At 46.1% G+C, this 21,551-nt stretch overlaps 1 protein-coding gene across 1 annotated transcript in view; it reads left to right on the top strand.

The window, feature by feature from the left end:
• GRM3 (glutamate metabotropic receptor 3) overlaps positions 1-21,551 on the top strand; it is a 1,262,213-nt gene that overhangs the window by 314,453 nt on the left and 926,209 nt on the right. The window lies entirely within an intron of this gene.

The following is a 21,551-nucleotide window of genomic DNA, read 5'->3' as shown; positions in this document are numbered from 1 at the left end:
GAAGTGAGCTGTGCGGAGTGTCGGAAGTGACCTTTGTTGTAGTGTGGGGGGTTGTGAATAGTTATGTGGGCTGGGGTGGGTTGTGGGTCGTGGTAGGTTTGTGGGCTGGGGTGGATCAGGTAGTTTTCTGGGCTTTGTTTTTAGGGTTTTAGGGTATATATATATATATATATATATATATATATATATATATATATATATATATATATATATATATATATATATATATATATATATATATATATATATATTCACTGAAAAAACCATAGGTTATAGACCATATATAGTTAGGAATTAGCATTTACAAAACCTTGAAAATTCACTGAAAAAACCATAGGTTATAGACCATATATAGTTAGGAATTAGCATTTACAAAACCTTAATTTACTCGCACAAAACCATTGAAATTCGCATATATAGTTAGTTGCACTAACTATATATCGCGCACCCGCAATCCACTGCTGATGAAGTCACATATTACATCATTCATGACATGGTCAGTGACATCACTGATGACATCACTGATGACATCTCAAATGCCATCACTGATGACATCACTGATGACATCTCAAATGATATCACTGATGACATCACTGATGACATCTCATTTGACATTACTGATCACATCACTGATGACGTCATTCATGTGATAATACAATGAACATCTTCAGACTCTAATATAACCTTACATCAGTGTAAACAGACACTCACAGACTGTCACTTATCCATGGAGTTACTCACACACCTAGTCAGACATGCAAAGAATCAATCACACCTCCATTTTCTCAACTATACAGTTATACACACCTTACTTATTCAAACATATACTAACACATATTTACTCTCTTATACAATCCCTGATACATGTTCACAATGATCCATACAGCCACTCACACATTCACTGGCTCTTATGCACAGTTATTTATATATGTCAACTCTCACATGTACTGTGTTTTACATATGTACTTACTTTGACATGTAGCACTGAGAAATCCATTCAATCACCAATACACTCATGCAGACAGTCAACCGCCCATACAGCTTTTTCCACATGCACTTTTGAACCCATACATATAGTGAATCAACTACTCACACACCTATGCATGGATTCACACACCTCCCAGCCACCCACACACACACTCAGTCTCCCATACAAATACTTGGGCAACCAATCAATAACCCATATAGTTACTCATATAGCTACTGATCAACACATGCAGCAGTTTACAGAACAACAGACATAATGATGCACAAATTAAGACAGTTTAGTCACTAACCCATGCACTCAGTGAGACACATTAAATCACTCACTCATACAGTCAGTCATGCACCTACTAAATGCTTCATCCAGACACTTATACATCTACTCATTCTTCAATATGTAAGACATATTTTAACTTTACAGAAACATACAGTCACTGGGTGTTGTCATCAGTGATGTCATTTGAGATGTCATCAGTGATGTCATCAGTGATGTCACTGACCATGTCATGAATGATGTAATATGTGACATCATCAGCAGTGGATTGCGGGTGCGCAATATATAGTTAGGGCAACTAACTATATATGCGAATTTCAATGGTTTTGTGCGAGTAAAATAAGTTTTGTAAATCCTAATCCCTAACTATATATGGTCTTTAACCTATGGTTTTTTCAGTGAATTTTCAAGGTTTTGTAAATGCTAATTCCTAACTATATATGGTCTATAACCTATGGTTTTTTTCAGTGAATTTCAATGTATTTTTAATAGCAAATATCAAAAGCTGTAAAATGTCAAGTACGTGGTAGGTAAAAACATTTTCGTATTTATGCACGCTGATGTGCTTTGAATGCTGTCCCCCCCCTCCTCTTTTCTTTTAGGAGTATTCTCTCTTTGCAGATAGTGAAGGGTAGGTAACACAGGCCTTTGCCCCTGTTGTAATCCGTCGTGCCTGCTTCCCTCTCCATTTGATTGATTGTTATCCTAGCATTTATTGTTTTGGAATTGGTTCTCTTTGGTTCATTCTCTATTTACAAACAAGCACAGAGTCGCAATACTCTGTTTAGTCTTTGCAGATAGTGAAAAATCGTTAAAAAAACAAAAGGAATCAAGCAAAATCAGTAGTCCACTAATGGGATCTCTTTTTGACCTCGCTAAAATAGAAACATTATGAACAACCCCTCATGACAAATACGAAACTAGTGAGAGGAACTGAGCTTGACACCATGATGGCTGCAAGACAGCTCGGCTCCGCCGCCCACCCCACCCAAAATAACGACAAACACTATGCAAATATTATAAATATATACAACACACCAGCAAAGTAACAGGGTAAAACGTTTTATTAAATAACTATTTACATGGCAGCCTGCTGCAACATCGATCCAAACAAGCCTTTGTATTTTGGGCTCAAAATAAACCATCAATAGTAAGATTTTCATAGGTGAGTGTATGTTCATGGTTTTCCATCCACAGACTAAAAGCCTGGAGTGGGAGTGAAAGAACAATAACTAGGTAAGAAGGAAGGCAGAGGTTTTGGGAAGGACTCTGGATATGGTATGTTACTTGGTCCCTGAGATGCTTCGATGTCACTGCCTTGCACAAATGGCATAAGTCCTGGATGTTGGGTGCCATAGTTAAGGGTTCCGAGCAGCGCTTGTAACACTGTCTGAAGCTTATTTGCACCTGCTGCAGCTTCTCTATTCTCAAAGTAAATGGGGGCTGTTTGTGGACCTGACTGCATTGGAAAACAATGTGATGCGGTGCCTCCCTGAACCACTTGATGGAGGCCCCCGAGATAATTGCGCCTGCTCCACACCTTGTCCCACAATCCGTTTGACCTGAAGACACGTCCTGCGGTGCCCTGGTCCGACCATCACATATACCTACGCCAGGAGACGGCGTGGGGTGCAGTAGAAGGGAGAGGCGGCGCGAACGAGCCTCCCCCACCTCCCCAGGTGGAGGTTTCTCAGCTACACCCCAGCGCTTCACTCGACCAGCTGACTTGCGCCCGCTCTTGCGACACAGTGCCTCGCGTGGCCAGCTGAATTGCGCCTGCTCTTGCTATTACAACGTCTCACCCGCCATCCAACGGAATTGCACCCAATCTTGCGGTACAGTGACAGGCGGCTGCTACGGAGCTCACAAAATGGCGGTCGGCTCCACAGACTTGGGCCTGGCCTGCAAAGATGGCTCTGGGCAACCGTGGAACTCGGACGCTTGACTGCTAGGGCATGGGCCCCATTCCCAAAAGAGTCCCCTCAGCCTTGAAGATTCTACAACAGTCACCGGGACCCCCGACTCCCGTAGACTTCTGGTGGGGAGCGACTGCCATGATTGCTCGCGGAATGGCCACGACGTAGCCACGAGCTGGTGGTGCTCTCATGCTGACGCCAGCTTCAGTCTAAAACATCCAGAAACACTGAGGCTACCAATTCGATCAGTTCCGGTGGAGCCCCAACGTGACCCGGTAGAGAAGAACTTGCCCTCCCCTCTTTGACTGATGGTTCTTGTTGCCTGTCCCTTCTCTTGTCATTTAATAGAACTTTTTGGACTGCTGAAAGGGGTTGTGTTCCGACCGCTGGTTGGTGGAGACATTTTGACTATATTCTGGACCTGCGTTGTCGCGTAATGCGTCATATGACGCGCCGCGTTAGCGCACCCGGAAGTGCTCCGGTGCACGAGGCGCAGCTTCCCGGAAACGATCCAGAGCGCGGCGTGCGGCGCGCGGCGCGTAACGTAAGCATAACAGGTCATGTGACTTGTTAATAAACCTTTTCATTGGTTCATTTTACTTTTGTTATTCTAATGATGAAAGGCTTGGTCATATGACCTAAAAATAACACTTTTCATTGCTTTCGAACATTTTTTTTTCCCAAATGATGAAAGCCCCACCTTTTTTTTTTCTCACTCTGACTTGTAAAGCAAAGGACCCAGATGCATTTACAGTTTATCACTAACAATGTTCCAGGCTAATGTACTTTCCCGGGAAATTTACAACTGTCCTGCAAGTAAAATATTCCTATTTCGAGAAAAAGGGCGTTTCTTCGTCCCATGAGGGAGCCGTTGAACAAAAGAGGCTCGGCCTTCTGTCATAGTCGCTGATAGGCATGAATATCGGATTCTTATCGATCACTTTATGTTGCAGGAGTGGAAAACACAACAGCCCTTGACCATTTATCTTTACTGCGTTCCTGCGTATTATACCTTTTAACCGTCATGTAATCGGGCTGCTTTATTTCACTTGCCTTCTACTGATTCGAAAACAGTGGCTATTATTCAAAACTTTACCAATCTACGTACTACTACCATGTTTTGTTTTAAAAACCTTTATTGTGAAAATGTCAGTATACAAAAACGGGCCTATAACCACGTGGGCCGGCCACGGAGCAAACTGGAATCGTATATGATGAGGGGACATTTACACTATAGAAGAACGTAACGGGCGACCCATTAGGTTGCAAGAACTAAGGTGTCTAACAGTTGCGGAATCGGTGGAGGTACATTTTATAATTAAAGTACGACAGGGCCAGTTACAATAAAATTATCTAGATATACATTTGCGGGCAAGTACCATGGGTGACGTTAATTCGAACTTTCAATAGTACAGTAATCAATAACACATCAGAACTTAATATCAATAGGGATGTCCAAATGTTCAATCAGTACTCGTCCCCGCCCGCCATGTGCTTCAAAACTGCATACGTATCTCGTGATATAAAGGTTGGGCAACCAGTACACAACAAGGAGTTACGAGTCCCATTTATACCGGCTCCATTTTGGGCAAGGCCGGGCAGGTCCAGGATATAGTCAAAACGTCTCCACCAACCAGCGGTCAGACCAGAACCCCTTTTGGCAGTCCAAAAAGGTTCCGTTAAATGACAACAGAAGAGATAGGCAACAAGAACAATCAGTCAAAAGAGGGGACGCTTTCGTGAATGGGGCCCATGCCCTAGCAGGCAAGCGTCTGAGTTCCAAGGTGTCCCAGGGCCATTTTAGTGGGCCAGGCCCAAATCCAAAGAGCCGGCCGCCATTTTGAGAGTCTTGTTGCAGCCGCCTTTCGCTGCACCGCAAGAGTAAGCGCAATTCAGCTGGATGGTGGGCGAGACGCTGTAGCCGCAAGAGCGGGCGCAACTCAGCTGGATGGCGGGTGAGGCACTGTACCGCAAGAGCGGGAGAAACTCAGCTGGATGGAGGGTGAGGCACTGTGCCGCAAGAGCGGGCGGAACTCAGCTGGAAGGCGAGTGAAACGCTAAGAGGCGCCCCACTGTAGATGAGGTGCCTCCACCTGGGGAGGCGGGAGAGGCCCGTTTACGCCGCCTCCCCCCCCCACCCCGGGCACCCCACGCCGTATTTCGGCGCAGCATTGTAGGATGGCTACACCAGTGAAACTTGCTGGACACCACCTCGGTGCCATCCGGATCTCGGCGCGTTCGAGTCACTGTACCGCAAGAGTGGGCGAAATTCAGCTGGATGGCGGGTAAGTCACTGTACCGCAAGAGCGGGCGAAACTCAGCTGGATGGCGGGCGAGACGCTGTACCGCAAGAGCGGGCGAAACTCAGCTGGATGGAGGGTGAGGCACTGTGCCGCAAGAGTGGGCGGAAGTCAGCTGGAAGGCGAGTGAAACGCTAAGAGGCGCCCCACTGCAGATGAGGTGCCTCCACCTGGGAAGGCGGGAGAGGCCCGTTTACGCCACCTCCCCCCCCCCGGGCACCCCACGCCGTATTTCAGCGCAGCACTGTAGGATGGCCACACCAGTGCGGCAACTTGCTGGACACCACCTCGGTGCCATCCGGATCTCGGCGCGTTGTGCTGCCTTCGGCCTATTCGCACATCGGTCCGCTACTGACGCCGCCTCACAGGCCAACGGATTTTGTAGGCTTTTTATAGCCCAAAGCCGCATAACAGGTCATGTGACTTGTTTATAAAACTTTTCATTGGTTCATTTTACTTTTGGTTTCCTAATGATGAAATGCTTGATCATATGACCTAAAAATAACACTTTCCATTGGATTGAAACATTTTTTTTTCCCAAACGATGAAAGCCCCACCTTTTTTTTTCTCACTCGGCAATCCAAAAAGGTTCAGTTAGATTACAACAGAGGGGACAGGCAACAAGAACCATCAGTCAAAAGAGGGGAGGGCAAGTTCTTCCCTACCGGGTCACATTGGGGCTCCACCGGAAGTCATCGAATTGATAGTCTACAGTGTTTCTGGATGTTTCAGACTGAAGCTGGCGTCAGCATGAGAGCACCACCATCTCGTAGCTCCGTCGTGGCCATTCCGCAAGCAATCATGGCAGCCGCTCCCCACCGGAAGCCTGCGGGAGTCGGGGGCCCCGATGACTTTTGTAGAATCTTCAAGGCTGAGGGGACGCTTTCTAGAATGGGGCCCAAGCCCTAGCAGGCAAATGTCCGAGTTCAAATGTGTCCCAGGGCCATTTTAGTGGACCAGGCCCAAATCCGAAGAGCCGGCCGCCATTTTAAGAGTCCTGTGGCAGCCGCCTATCGCTGCACCGCAAGAGTGGGCGCAAATCAACTAGATGGTGGGCGAGACGCTGTAGCCGCAAGAGCGGGCGCAACTCAACTGGATGGTGGGCGAGACGCTGTAGCCGCAAGAGCGGGCGATAAACAGCTGAATGGCGGATGAGGCACAGTGCAGCAAAAGCGGGCGGAAAACCGCTGAATGAACAGTAAAGGGGCGCCCCATTGCAGCAGAGGAGCCTCCACCTGGGGAGGCCAGTTCACGCCCCCCCCCCCACCGGGGCGCCCCACGCCGTTTTTCGGCGCAGCATTGTAGGATGCCAAGACCAGTGCGGCAAGTAAAGGACATCACCTGGGTGCCGTCCAGATCTCAGCGCGTTGTGCTGCCTTCGGACTATTCGCCAGAGGACCGCTACTGACGCCACCTCACAGCAGCCCATTGTTGCTTTGTTTAAAATGTTTTTTTTTAACGTGTTTACTTTGTTGGAGCGTTGTATATATTTATAAGTTATTAAAGTGTTATAATCCTACTACTTTGTTGGAGTGCTATATATTTTTAATGTGACACATAATTGTGAAGACTTTGATGTACAAAAAGGCATCCCTGGAATCTTCCGCTTCAGGCTCGGTCCCACACACCCTCACAGTGAGAATCCCCTCCCCAATCACAATACAGGATCGTTATCAGATAGTAGGAACGCGTGTGGTGTGACTGATCTAATGGGGTGGGGGCCTTGATCTACTGTAACTCCTTTGAAGAGGGGTGATTCTTTACAGTTGGGGCCATAAACTACATCCGCAGGGCTAAGTGATAGCCTGGGACCGGCCTGGACAATCGGACACAGAGGAAGAGGAGTGTCAGAGGGTGCGGTAGTGAATAGGGTGAAAGGGAGGTGTCGGGCGGGCACAGGGTGTGATTCTCAGGGAAGAGCAGCGCAGATGGGGGGAGGTTTATGGCCCATGTATGAGAGAGAGCGGGGGTGACCAGTGCGTGGGGGAGATGCTTGCGAGGGTGGGGAGCCATGCTGAGGATCAGCGGCGTGCAGAGAGTGGGTCTGGTCAAGGCATCTAAAATGGCTGCCGTGCACGACAAAAGTGTGGCATTGGAAAAAAGGCAAGATGGCGCAGACAATGTTTATCAATACGGATTAATTTATAACAATTATTTTTAACAATATATTTACTCGCAGTGACAAAATGGCGGTCAACACTTCCTGATTTCCTTCGAATCGAACGTTAACAGACGTCACGCAGCAAAAAAATAAAAATCTGCTCACGCGCAGCCGCTGGAAGACATGTATCAACATATATGAGCATCCTCAGCCACCCTCAGAAAACATAGGGGGTCAGGATACGTCTCCCGTACACCCAGAGGGTGCGGTAGTGAATAGGGTGAAAGGGAGGTGTCGGGCGGGTACAGGGTGTGATTCTCAGGGAAGAGCAGCGCAGATGGGGGGAGGTTTATGGCCCATGCATGAGAGAGAGAGCGGAGGTGACCAGTGCGTGGAGGAGAGACTTGCGAGGGTGGGGAGCCATGCTGAGGATCGGCGGCGTGCAGAGAGTGGGTCGGATCAAAGCATCTAAAATGGCTGCCGTGCACGACAAAAGTGTGGCATTGGAAAAAAGGCAAAATGGCGCAAACAATGTTCATCAATACGGATTAATTTATAACAATTATTTTTAACAATATATTTACTCGCAGTGACAAAATGGCGGACAACACTTCCTGATTTCCTTCGAATCGAACGTTAACAAACGTCACGCAGCAAAAAAATAAAAATCCGCTCACGCGCAGCCACTGGAAGACATGTATCAACATATATGAGCATCCTCAGCCACCCTCAGAAAACGTAGGGGGTCAGGATACGTCTCCCCTAACCCCTTATACCCATTTCTCACATTGTTTTTCCTCCATCTTGTAATTTAATTAAAACGAAACACAAAATGGCGAATTCCCGTTTCGCTACCGGTTCGCGAACCGGGAAGCGCTTCTACCGCGAAAAATCAATTCTTTTTTAATTTGCCCCACGGGACCCTTCAATAACTCCAACATCATTCCTAGGGGGTCAAGAGGGGTCTACCTTGCCCCCTTTCATTAAATTCCCCCTTCGTTTTTCTCCTCCTCTTGTCTCTCGATCCTACAGAGAGACAAGATGGCGGCCGTTCCGGACTGTTTAGAATGTTGACAGACACCGGAGAGCCAATCAGCTTCGCTTCGCAAAGTTCCGTAACGCGAAAAGTACGCGAACCGGATCGCTACCCGGGACGCTGTCACAGATATATCTGTTTTTTAAAACGTTAATTTCTCAAAATCCACTGGAGCACATATATTGAGACCCAGCAAAGGCACATCGGGCTAACAGTCCCTACAATTTTGCCAAGTTTCGTGCAAATCCATTCAGCCGTTCGAGCTAAAAGTGAGGCCAAACGCCCTATGGAAAAATGAATGGGAAAAACGCGTTTTGGGACCCCCTTTTTTCTCGGCCCCCCCTTGACGAAACCCCCCCAAATTTTCAGGGGCTGCTCAGAAACAAAATGTGCCATTTTCCTTAAAATTTCAGCTGATTCCGTCCACAAACGTCAAAGTTATTAGACATAGAATTTTCAAAAGTCCCATAGAGAAAAAATCCTAACTATATATACCTACTGGCGACCGCCAGTAGGTTATATATATATATATATATATATATATATATATATATATATATATATATATATATATATATATATATATATATATATATGCACTGAAAAAAAACATAGGTTTCAGGCCTGTTATAGTTAGAAATTTCTAACTATATATTGTGTATGCTGCTGCATGGGTTGGTCAGTAGCTACATGATTGTCTGTATGGGTTGTTGATTGGTTGCCTAAGTATTTGTATGGGAGACTGAGTGTGTGTGCGCATGGGTGGGAGGTGTGTGACTGTGCATAGATGTGTGAGTGGTTGATTCACTGGATGTATGGGTTCAAGAGTGCATGTGGAAACAACTGTGTGGGTGTGTGAGTGTGTGTATGGGTGTGTTGGTGAGTGAATGGATGTCTCAGTGGTACATGTCCAAGTAACTACATATGGAAAAGGCAGTGTATGTGAGAGTTGAAGTATATAAATGACTCTACATGATAGTCAATGATTGTGAGACTGGCTGTATGGATGAGTGTGTACTTATATCACTGATTATATGAGAGTAAATATGTGTTAGTATCTGTATTTTTAAGTAAGGTGATGTGTGTATAATTGTATAGGTGAGTAAATGGGAGTGTGATTGATTCTTAGCATGACTGACTAGGTGTGTAAGTCACTGCATGCATGAGTGGCGTTGTGTGAGTGTCTGTATAGGTTTATGAGCGCTTATGATAGTGTTGTATTAATGAGTGACTGCATGTATGAGTGATTGTATGGATGAATGAGCGGATGTGTGTGTAGACCTAGGAATCAGTGAGTGTGTATGTAGTAACTGGTATTGGTCTGTCAATGATTTAGAAAATGGTATTCTGAATTTTACAGTGGGTGTATCAAAGGTTATATTAGAGTGTGAGGAGGTGCATCATATTTTCACGTGGATGATGTCAAAAGTGATGTCATCAGTAATGTGGTTTGAGATGTCATCAGTGATGCAATCAGTAATGTCACTGACCATGTCATAAATGATGTATAATGTGAATTCATGAGCAGTGTATTGCGGGTGCACGAGTTATAGTTAGCTGAACTAACTATATCGGCCGTATTTCCATGGTTTTGTAAGAGTGAAATGTCCAGCTAACCTTAAGATCCCTGAAACCTATGTTTTTTTCAGTGAATTTCTAAGGTTTTTCAAATGCTAATTTTAACTGTACCATTTCTGAAACCTATGTTTTTTTCAGTGAATATCAATGTTTTTTTAAATGCTAATTTCTAACGATGACATTCCTATTAAGTCCTCTTGAATTCTGAATGTCCCTGGTGGGCAAGTAGCCCACCAGGTACATCCAGTAAGTGCCACAGACCTGCGTTTCAGAGAGGATTTCTGAGGCCACGCCATACCATGCTGCAAATGCGGCTTCTGGTGCACAGTTGCTCAAAGGATGAAGTCCACTTGTGTCTTGAGGTCCTCAGGACACAAGCGGACCTCATCGCCCCACCAGCGCACCAAAAGCTGTGTTTGCTGAGTGGTGTAAAAAGGGGCGTGGCTTCAAGACACCTCTCTTCAACACAGCCCTATGGCATTTACAAGAGGCACCTGGTGGACTAGTTGGCCCCCAGGAACCCTCAGGATTGAAGGGGAATTAATCCCCCAACTTAACACGGCCACAGAGTGAGTTTGCACGGTGGTGCAGGGAGAGGGATGTGACAAGTGTGCAAACGCATCCTCTGGCATGTTTTAAGTTGGGTGATTAAGTCTCCTTGAATCCTGAGGGTCCCTGAGGGCCAACTAGCCCACCGCCTACCTCCAGGATTCGTCCTGCCACAAACAAATGTACCAAGGGTCACTAAGTCCAAAGTTCGAAGTAAATGGTGCAATGTTTTGGAAAAATGTTGAATGTTGAAAGAAAAATTCCAAACTTTGCAATTTGGAAGATGGTGGCATTGTTAAACTCTTTACATGTGCAATGATTGGTAAAGAATACAAAAATATAGTCTGACATGGAAAATAAAAAAGTAGAAGTTATGTAAAATAATTTTGTACATGTTTTCAAATAAACAAAGCATTGTATGTTCACACAAGTACGTGTTGTACAAATGTCTCATTTGTATTCATATATACGAGTTGGCATTCAGCAATTCTTTTGAATATATGCTGTTTACTTTACTAGTATTCACAATTTATGCAACCAACATATATCATGGGATTCTTTAATAAGAGTTTTTATTTTCTACCTACAAATCACCTGTAGCATTTCCGTGAGGTTCTGGTTTAACTATTTAATATACATTGGGAATAGTTCCCTGAGGAAATCTTTAATTTCCATGTCATAAAAATAATGAAGTAGGACATTATAAATACATGACGAGAAACCTGAAGAAACATTTGAAGAATCCCCTCTGAAGAAGTTATCTGTCTGTGTTATGTCTCTCAATTTATATTCACAAGGTTTTCCTAAATAGTCTTAAGAACATTTTTTCAGGATATATACTTTCGCAATGTACATATCTGTTCAAAGTCAGTATTATAGCAACTGCCAAACTTAAGACGAGTGATGAGAAGTGTAAGGAATTACATTTATTTTTTTATTGAGAGTTTTGTTAAGCGCGAAAATGATTCGTCGATATGTTAAGGGCTGGCAGAACTTGCAGAGTTCCACTCCACTGAATTCTGCAGAGTTACGTGAATCCTCTGTGAGATTCCGCAAAGTTTCACAAGCGGGTGGAAATTGACACGTCATTCTGATAACACTGATTTTTAGTGCTGGAAGCTTGTTCCACACTGCAAAGTTACTGCGAACTGCACCATGCAGTGCACCAGAATACGCTGCCACCTGTGAATGCCAGTGTTAAGAAAATTTCACCGGGTGCAATCCTAGCTCCCGAAAATGGCTGCAGGGGAAGCCAATTCTCCCTTGTGCTTGCAAACTTACCATTGGCGAGTCACACATGAGAAAAAAAACGGTCACATGGTTTTTGGCAGAGTTTGTCCAGAAAGCATAATGCTGAGTGGCCAAAACTCCAGGAACTCTCGAACTCCAGGAACTCCACAAGCATAGTGGTATTTACAGCCCATCCCTAGAATCATAGTGCCGTACATTAAAAGCAACACAGTAGCCATCAAATGAGGCTTTTACAGAGAGCCAAGTTAAGAAAATGATCTTGATGTTTCCATAGCCACTCTTCCAGACTCAGAGATAATTTGTTTCAGTTTGTTGGAATGATCATAGGGGCTAGTCTTTTATATATGTGAATTTAAAAAAATGAGGGTGAATAACATTATATCTCACACTAAAGGCTTTTAAAGGTGGTCTCATGTCTGAACCCTCCTTCCTCTTCGAAGCTGTAGATTAAGCACAGTCTTAAAAAAACAATACATTGTTACTAGATCAAAAATCCTGCTTCCAAGTCTTAGCTGCCATAACCATTTTTACTAAGTCAGTGTACTCTAAAATAAAAAAGAAAAAGGTTATGTCTCCTCCAGGTTTTCTATGATTTATCAAACAACTTTTGCTGCTGGCCCACCCATGTGCATTCAGAATATTCAAATTTGTAGAATCTAGCATGCCTAGAACCATTGGGATGAAACTTTAGAAAAATAAGATGTAGTCGGACAAGTCTATGGCATAGATGCATCAAGATCCATTCTGCGAATCCTAAATAGCGAAAAATAACGAATCGCTATTTAGAAATCGCAGAATGGGATGCAGCGTCCAAATCGCGAAATATCTGCAAATCGCACCCGCCCGCAATCGCCAAATGCGACTCTGCAAAAATTCCTACAAAATCGCAGTCGGCTGTTTCCAACCCCCTAATTGCGAATCCGCAATTAACGATTTCGCAAATACCGGAATCGCAACTGGAAGTCGCATTTGTAGCCTAATGATGACTTCACTACCAGGAAGTAGCCTGCTCCATGCTTCATTCAGACCACAGAACTGGACACAGGAGGAGGCAGAGCACTGACCTCCAGGAGCCACTCCCTGCAGTACCCATACAGGAGTTGAAATCAAACTACAATGTCCCAGGAAGCTGCAGGACTAAGTGCAAAACCAGGCAAGCGCAAACTCAAGTTCAGTGAAAAAGAACTTGAGTACCTGATTGAAGGAGTGAGCAGGGACCACGATCAACTGTTGGGGAAGCTGTCCCGGAAAGTGCCTGTGGCATCCAAGAGGCGCATCTAGGTGCGCATCAAGGCAAAGGTGAATGCGGTGGAAGTCACCCACCGGTCCATCAATGATTTAAAAAAGAGGTGGTACGAACTCTGAGGCCGTGCCAAGGAGCTGATAGACTGGGGGAGACAAGGAGCACGGGAGGGGGAACCCTCCACAGTCCCTGAAAACACCCCTATGGAGGACCTAGCGGAGGACACCATACACCCTGAAGCCTGCATGGGCATTACCCAACTGGACACCTCCCGCTCCACACACCAAACAGAAGGTAAGAGGCATGCTACTGCGACCCCGTACCCTAACAATGCCCATGCCTGCAGTGCAATCCATATTTGTGACCACATTATTCCAGTCCCTGCTCCTCCCAAACGCCCAAATGCATTGTGGAATCTGTAGTGTGTAAATGTGCCTTAATTGCCACAAACACCCAGAATAGTCAAGATACACAGACCCCTAAAGCCAGACACGGAATGCAGACATTTGCCAATAGCGAGCCTGCGTGCATGTTGCAACATCCCAGGTGCCTGAATCATACCAGTAATCATGCACTCTTCCACATCACAGGTGCTGCGGATATTGACATGTCCAACAGTGACATCCTCCACATCTCGGGGACACCTGAAGAGACGGACGGGTAGAGGCAGCCTGCACCTGCACCTGTACAGACACCCAGGGCCACCCCTGCAGCTACATGTGGAGCAAAACATCACGTCTCGACACATATGGAAGTAGAGCAGACCCCACCCCCACCCAGGAGGCAGACACGAATCACAGCACGTGTGCAGGCCCATGCCCGCAGCAGGTCAAGGCGGCGCTCCGTGCCCACCACAGCAGCCATGGAGCAACACGCACACAACGTGGGCCTGGGCATTGAGGCTCAGAGGGGGGAGGATGATGCCAGCGAAGAGGCATCTAGCCTCAGCAGCCTGTCTGTGCCGGTGCAAACAGAAAGGAGGCGCAGTGCCCGGCCTAACATTGCATCCCAACAGAACCAGCCTAACGTGGAGGGTGGGAGGCGACAGGGTGCGCATGGCAGGAGGTGCTAGTTTCATGACATTTCAGGCTGTGCCGTGGTGAGGCAACCATGCACACCAGCTCAGGTTACATGACCTTGGATGTTTAAAAGCTGTACCCTTATTTGTTGCTGATGGAAGCACATTGAGACCGTGTGAAATAAACAAAAGCTTTATTTTGACAACAAATCATCCTCATGTCAATGATTGATGTGGCTTGCATGAGTGCAGTGTTGTGTGAGGGGTATGGATGCACTAGAAATAGTTCTGTGTGATGTTCGCGCGGTGCCTGTGACCTTCAGCACGATTCTCCCCATGTGCATGATGCACATGTGCAGGTGGTAGGTCGTCCCCCTCCGACTTACTACCAGACACCCCAACAGGTATCCTCCGCTTGGTGGCAATGTTTTGCAGCATGGTGCACATGGCCACGATGCGGCAGCAGATCTCAGGCAGGTATGTGAGGGCCCCGCCAGTCTTGTGGAGGATGCGGAATCTACTCTTTAACATGCCAAATGTTCGCTCAATCACATTTCTGGTGTGTATATGCACACCATTGTACCTCCGTTCCTGTGGTGTTGCTGGGTTGAGGTATGGGGTGAGGAGGTTTTCACGGAGGGCGTAGGCGCTGTCACCTGAAGGGAGGAGCAGCGGGTCAGTGACTGTTATGTGCGACAACATGGTCTTAACATACTGTATGTGGGCATGTGTACTTACCTAGGAGACGTCCCTCGCCAAATTCACCCCTGACCAAGCGGGTGTGTATGCCGCTGCGCCGGAAGATAAATGAATCATGCGTGCTCCCTGGGTATTTTGCCACAATGTCTGTAATGATGGTATTCGCGTTGCAGACCACCAGAATGTTGAGGGAGTGATATGACATGTGGTTCCGGTACATGTATTCGGTCTCTGCGGGTGGACAGATGTGTATGTGGGTGCAGTCGATACAGCCAATTACATGGGGGAAATGGGCAGTTTGATAGAAGTCCTGTATAGTTTGCATTAAATCCTGTTGGGTTGTTGGGAAGGTGATGTTGTGATGAATCCGGCTCAGCATGGCGTCCAGGAAACTCTGTAGGCAGCGTGAAAGTGTACTCTGTGATACACCCCCTACAACTGCGACTATCCACTGGAAGCTGCCGGAGGCCAGGAGGTGCAGGCAGCACAGGACCTGGACATGGGTGGGCATGGCATTGTTCCTCCGTGTTGGGTGCTGCATCAGGGGCTCAAGGTCTGTGATGAGCTGCAGGATCATTGCCCCATTGAGCCTGTATTTGGAGTAGATCTCATCTTCAGTCTTTCCCAGTAGTGTAATCCGCAGCCGGTAGATGCGTTCATGGATCCTGCGTCTGTTCTGGGCTGCAGCCTGGAGCCTCAGCCACCTTGACACGATATATAGACCTGCCATTGTGACTTTCCTCATGCTCCTAATGAGTCTCCTTAAGTGTGTTTGATTTAGCCAGCACCTGTTTGTTATTTCCAAAGATTATTTTTTCCACTTTGACTTCACGGTTACCACCTGGTTTAGCTTCTCCTTAAATTGCGACTCCTCTTTAGCGAATTATGGTGTTTTTGCTTTTTGCGATTGCTGATGCATGTGGATAGCGATTTGTTTGCTAATTCGCAATTTGAATGCAAATTCGCTATTTAATTCACAGAATATGTGGAGATTCGCTTTTAAGGATTCGCAGTTAGGGTTTCTACGTGTTTTGCGATTCTTAGTTTCTTAGTTTTCAGAACTAGATAACCCACGTAAACTAGATGTGGCCATAGAACAAATTACTGATTATTTGCTTTGGCAAATCCTCAAAAAGATGTGTACCACATGCATAAAATAGTGGGTGTCACGGAGGTAACCTGTAGAAAAGAAGAGAACCTCACTTATGTTGAATAGCAAGACATTAAGAAAGCAACCTATAGTTTGTGTTAACCCTAGCTGGCCCTTATCAAAGAACGAAAATGGAGGGCATGCACCGGGGGATTACGTGGGCAAATTAGCTGCCCGCTTATATCAACAAGTGATTGCTAGTAGAAAAAATAAAACCATTTGTGAACCCAGCCACCAAGCTAGAAGATCCTGAAGTTGTCATTGGATGAAATTGAAGTGCAATGGAGCTTCAATATTGGGTAGCCATCTTGATTATCACGTGAGACAGCCTCTATTTAGTGCAATTTTCACCAACTAATTCTCCATTGACACAAAGAGCAAATCATCATGAAACAATGACCCTATATATCCCCACATACACATGTGACAGTATGTTGAAGTACAATGTAAGCTCCTGGGACAGATCATAAAGTGAACTAAACAGTATTGCACAATATTGTAAAACACAATATTCTGTCTCATCATTAGGGCTTCGCCAGCTGTATAAATTTATATGTACACATGAACAGTTGCATTGGAGTTTCTCTTGATTAAGAGTATGGTTATTGTTATGGTTATTGTTATTGAGTGGTTAAGTGGGATGCAGCTTCTAAGCTATTCCCTCTCAGCAGAACCTCTAAATAGGGGTAAGGGCATAACTTGTGGTACAACGTTTTAACTTGCTTAGATTAGCTTGTATTTTCATTTACACATAGACTGTGAAAGAGTTTGCCTCTGATGCACAAGAAAAGCTAAAGATAACAAAACCAAAAATGTTGAGGGTGTAAATGTTGGTGTTGCTGTTATCACAGTGATCCAGTAGGTAGCCAAGTTGCCACAGTATTGGAACTTTCATAGATTCCCATGCTTTGTATCATTCCCTGTCGTCAGCCTGGGAGCCTCAGTATATGGAAAATACCATAGTAGTATGTACAAAAGAGAAAGTAAGGCCTAGGCCTCATCTCATTTTGTAGCCTATCTACCTCATTTTGTAAAAGAGACCAACATTTTACAACAGCCAATCAAATTAGACCCACCCCATAGAACCCTCCTGAGAGAGCCTCAGAGCCTCAAATTTTCTACTGCACGTTGTGCTAAGGGAGACTTCAATGAGCTCTGCTCAGTTTTCTCTTCAACTTTGGATTTCTACATCTTTTACTCTTCAGGATGTCTGAAAAGAAAGGTTTATTCAAAGCTTGTGCTACTTGCTCAAAGAAGAGGCTGTATGTTGAAGATATACAAAAAGGGGGTGGTGATGAACAGAGTGTCTGAGTTAAACAGACCACTCTTACCCAGTCCAAAGATCAGGGCTTGATCCATCACCGTTATTTATCTCACTGCCCCATCCCAGCTCAGAACCTGGCTATATGCAAATCAGTCTGTCCCTGGCCCAGTGCATCATGGGAACAGGGCAGACTAAACTACCAAGCCAATTCTTCACCAGAAAGGAAACAAGCTACCGGGGACCGGTTTCTGGCATTTCAGCCTTCTTCGGCCCGGCTTGCTTGAATCCTGATGGAGCAGTGAGAAAGGGACTCATGTCTGAGTATACCCTGCCACATCTATAGTGGCCAAAAACGATTTACAAAAAGGGGGTGGTGATGAACAGAGTGTCTGAGTTAAACAGACCACTCTTACCCAGTCCAAAGATCAGGGCTTGATCCATCACCGTTATTTATCTCACTGCCCCATCCCAGCTCAGAACCTGGCTATATGCAAATCAGTCTGTCCCTGGCCCAGTGCATCATGGGAACAGGGCAGACTAAACTACCAAGCCAATTCTTCACCAGAAAGGAAACAAGCTACCGGGGACCGGTTTCTGGCATTTCAGCCTTCTTCGGCCCGGCTTGCTTGAATCCTGATGGAGCAGTGAGAAAGGGACTCATGTCTGAGTATACCCTGCCACACCTATAGTGGCCAAAAACGATTTACAAAAAGGGGGTGGTGATGAACAGAGTGTCTGAGTTAAACAGACCACTCTTACCCAGTCCAAAGATCAGGGCTTGATCCATCACCGTTATTTATCTCACTGCCCCATCCCAGCTCAGAACCTGGCTATATGCAAATCAGTCTGTCCCTGGCCCAGTGCATCATGGGAACAGGGCAGACTAAACTACCAAGCCAATTCTTCACCAGAAAGGAAACAAGCTACCGGGGACCGGTTTCTGGCATTTCAGCCTTCTTCGGCCCGGCTTGCTTGAATCCTGATGGAGCAGTGAGAAAGGGACTCATGTCTGAGTATACCCTGCCACACCTATAGTGGCCAAAAACGATTTACAAAAAGGGGGTGGTGATGAACAGAGTGTCTGAGTTAAACAGACCACTCTTACCCAGTCCAAAGATCAGGGCTTGATCCATCACCGTTATTTATCTCACTGCCCCATCCCAGCTCAGAACCTGGCTATATGCAAATCAGTCTGTCCCTGGCCCAGTGCATCATGGGAACAGGGCAGACTAAACTACCAAGCCAATTCTTCACCAGAAAGGAAACAAGCTACCGGGGACCGGTTTCTGGCATTTCAGCCTTCTTCGGCCCGGCTTGCTTGAATCCTGATGGAGCAGTGAGAAAGGGACTCATGTCTGAGTATACCCTGCCACACCTATAGTGGCCAAAAACGATTTACAAAAAGGGGGTGGTGATGAACAGAGTGCCTGAGTTAAACAGACCACTCTTACCCAGTCCAAAGATCAGGGCTTGATCCATCACCGTTATTTATCTCACTGCCCCATCCCAGCTCAGAACCTGGCTATATGCAAATCAGTCTGTCCCTGGCCCAGTGCATCATGGGAACAGGGCAGACTAAACTACCAAGCCAATTCTTCACCAGAAAGGAAACAAGCCACCGGGGACCGGTTTCTGGCATTTCAGCCTTCTTCGGCCCGGCTTGCTTGAATCCTGATGGAGCAGTGAGAAAGGGACTCATGTCTGAGTATACCCTGCCACACCTATAGTGGCCAAAAACGATTTACAAAAAGGGGGTGGTGATGAACAGAGTGTCTGAGTTAAACAGACCACTCTTACCCAGTCCAAAGATCAGGGCTTGATCCATCACCGTTATTTATCTCACTGCCCCATCCCAGCTCAGAACCTGGCTATATGCAAATCAGTCTGTCCCTGGCCCAGTGCATCATGGGAACAGGGCAGACTAAACTACCAAGCCAATTCTTCACCAGAAAGGAAACAAGCTACCGGGGACCGGTTTCTGGCATTTCAGCCTTCTTCGGCCCGGCTTGCTTGAATCCTGATGGAGCAGTGAGAAAGGGACTCATGTCTGAGTATACCCTGCCACACCTATAGTGGCCAAAAACGATTTACAAAAAGGGGGTGGTGATGAACAGAGTGTCTGAGTTAAACAGACCACTCTTACCCAGTCCAAAGATCAGGGCTTGATCCATCACCGTTATTTATCTCACTGCCCCATCCCAGCTCAGAACCTGGCTATATGCAAATCAGTCTGTCCCTGGCCCAGTGCATCATGGGAACAGGGCAGACTAAACTACCAAGCCAATTCTTCACCAGAAAGGAAACAAGCTACCGGGGACCGGTTTCTGGCATTTCAGCCTTCTTCGGCCCGGCTTGCTTGAATCCTGATGGAGCAAGCCGGGCCGAAGACGGCTGAAATGCCAGAAACCGGTCCCCGGTAGCTTGTTTCCTTCCCAGTGTAAGAATTGTCTTTTGTAGTTTGGTTTGCCCTGTTCCCATCATGCACTGGGACAGGAACAGACTAATTTGCATACAGCCAGGTTCTGAAACTGGGATGGTGCAGTGAGCTAAAAAACGGTGTTGGATCTAGCCCTGATCTCTTGACTGGGTGAGAGTATTCTGTTTAATTCAGAGACTCTGTCCCTCACCACCCCTTGTTGTAAGTATGTTGAAGATAAGCATAAAGATTGCTTTTATTGCTTATATCCAGATCACAAAGCCACTGAGTGTAAGATCTGCAGGACCTTCTCGACCAAAACTCTGAGAGACCGAGAAGGAAGACTTCTGACTTGGCTACAGAAAATGAAGTCTTGGGAGGAGGTTCTGTCTAGTGACAGTGAAGATTCTTCCTCAGCTACATCTTTGAGGAGGTCTACAAAAAGGGGTAGGTCTTCCCCTTCTACTTCAGCCGAACCTCCTGCTAAAGCCTCTCAAAAGACCTCTGAAAGGTCTAAAAGGCTTAGTCCCAAAAAATCTCCTCATCACCCAAATGAGAAAGAGGGACATCTTCCTGAGGCGTCATCTGGAAAAAAGGCAAGTCAAGACCTTTCTGTTGCCTCTTCGCCATCAGAAAAGGAGAAGACCTTCAAGAAACCTCTGAGTACGCCTCAGGAAGCGAAGGGAAAGAAAAAAATGTGTCCGTCGACGACAATCTCCTCTGGTACGTCGACGTCAACATCAAAAACTCAAATGGTTTCAATTTCTGCTCCGTCGATGGGTCCTTTGTCGAGAGCTTCGCCGACGACATTGTCGACGATAACTCCGTTGTCGTTACATCCTACGTCGACGAGACTAACAACCTCAACGTGACGGTGATGTCGCTGACGATAGTGTCGACGGCGACGAGGACAATGACGACGACGAAGTTGATGGCTACAGCGACGATCAGCCCTCCGTCGACGATTACTCTGCAGTCGGCTACGCTTCCAACGACGACGATTCCCTCGTCGACGACATCGTTGCCGACGCCGTCGACGATCCAAAAAGTGAAAATCTCCATCAGGAGAAGACTAATAAAGCTGGAAATGACATCACCCCGTAGGGTAACACCATTTCCTCCACCTCTTCTTCTGGACAAGGAATTTTCTGATAAGGATGAGAGTCCATATGGAGATGCTTATAGTCCTTCACAACTTCAGGTGAAGTACCAGGACTCTGACTCAGAGGACTATTATCTGGTTCAGCATCATCCAGAAATTCATTTCACACCACGTGAGACATATCAGGAACCATCATGTCAAGGTATGGTTGCCATGCCATCTTCACTTATACATGATCTACAACTAATGTTGTTGGATTACAAGAGGAGGTTCCCATCAGACACCTCAGGAATCATACAGCCTCCTCCGCCACCACCTCAGCAACCTCCTGTGTCTGTGGCATCAACATCTCAAAGGCAGGGAGAACAACCTTTGATAGAAGGGCATGATATAGTGACAGTACCTGATGATAATGATGATTCATCAGATGAGGACAGGAATGTGGAACAGACCCAAGATCCTAACACAGAATTGGACGATTGTGTTATCCCGGATCCGGCTTCACCATCTCAGGACCCAGTGGATTCGCCTCCTGTGGACATAGGAGGTTTCCATAACCTCATGGAAAGGGCATCAAAAAGATTTGGCCTTCCTGTTCCTGTGTTACAATCAGACTGTTTCCTCTATGATTTTAAAGAGCCCTACAAGAAATCCATTCGTTCCATACCCA

This window comes from Lissotriton vulgaris, chromosome 1_1 (genome assembly GCF_964263255.1).
Source record: "Lissotriton vulgaris chromosome 1_1, aLisVul1.2, whole genome shotgun sequence".
NCBI lineage: Eukaryota > Metazoa > Chordata > Amphibia > Caudata > Salamandridae > Lissotriton > Lissotriton vulgaris.
The sequence above is the reverse complement of the archived record's forward strand: the minus strand, read 5'-3'. Positions and strand labels throughout refer to the sequence as shown.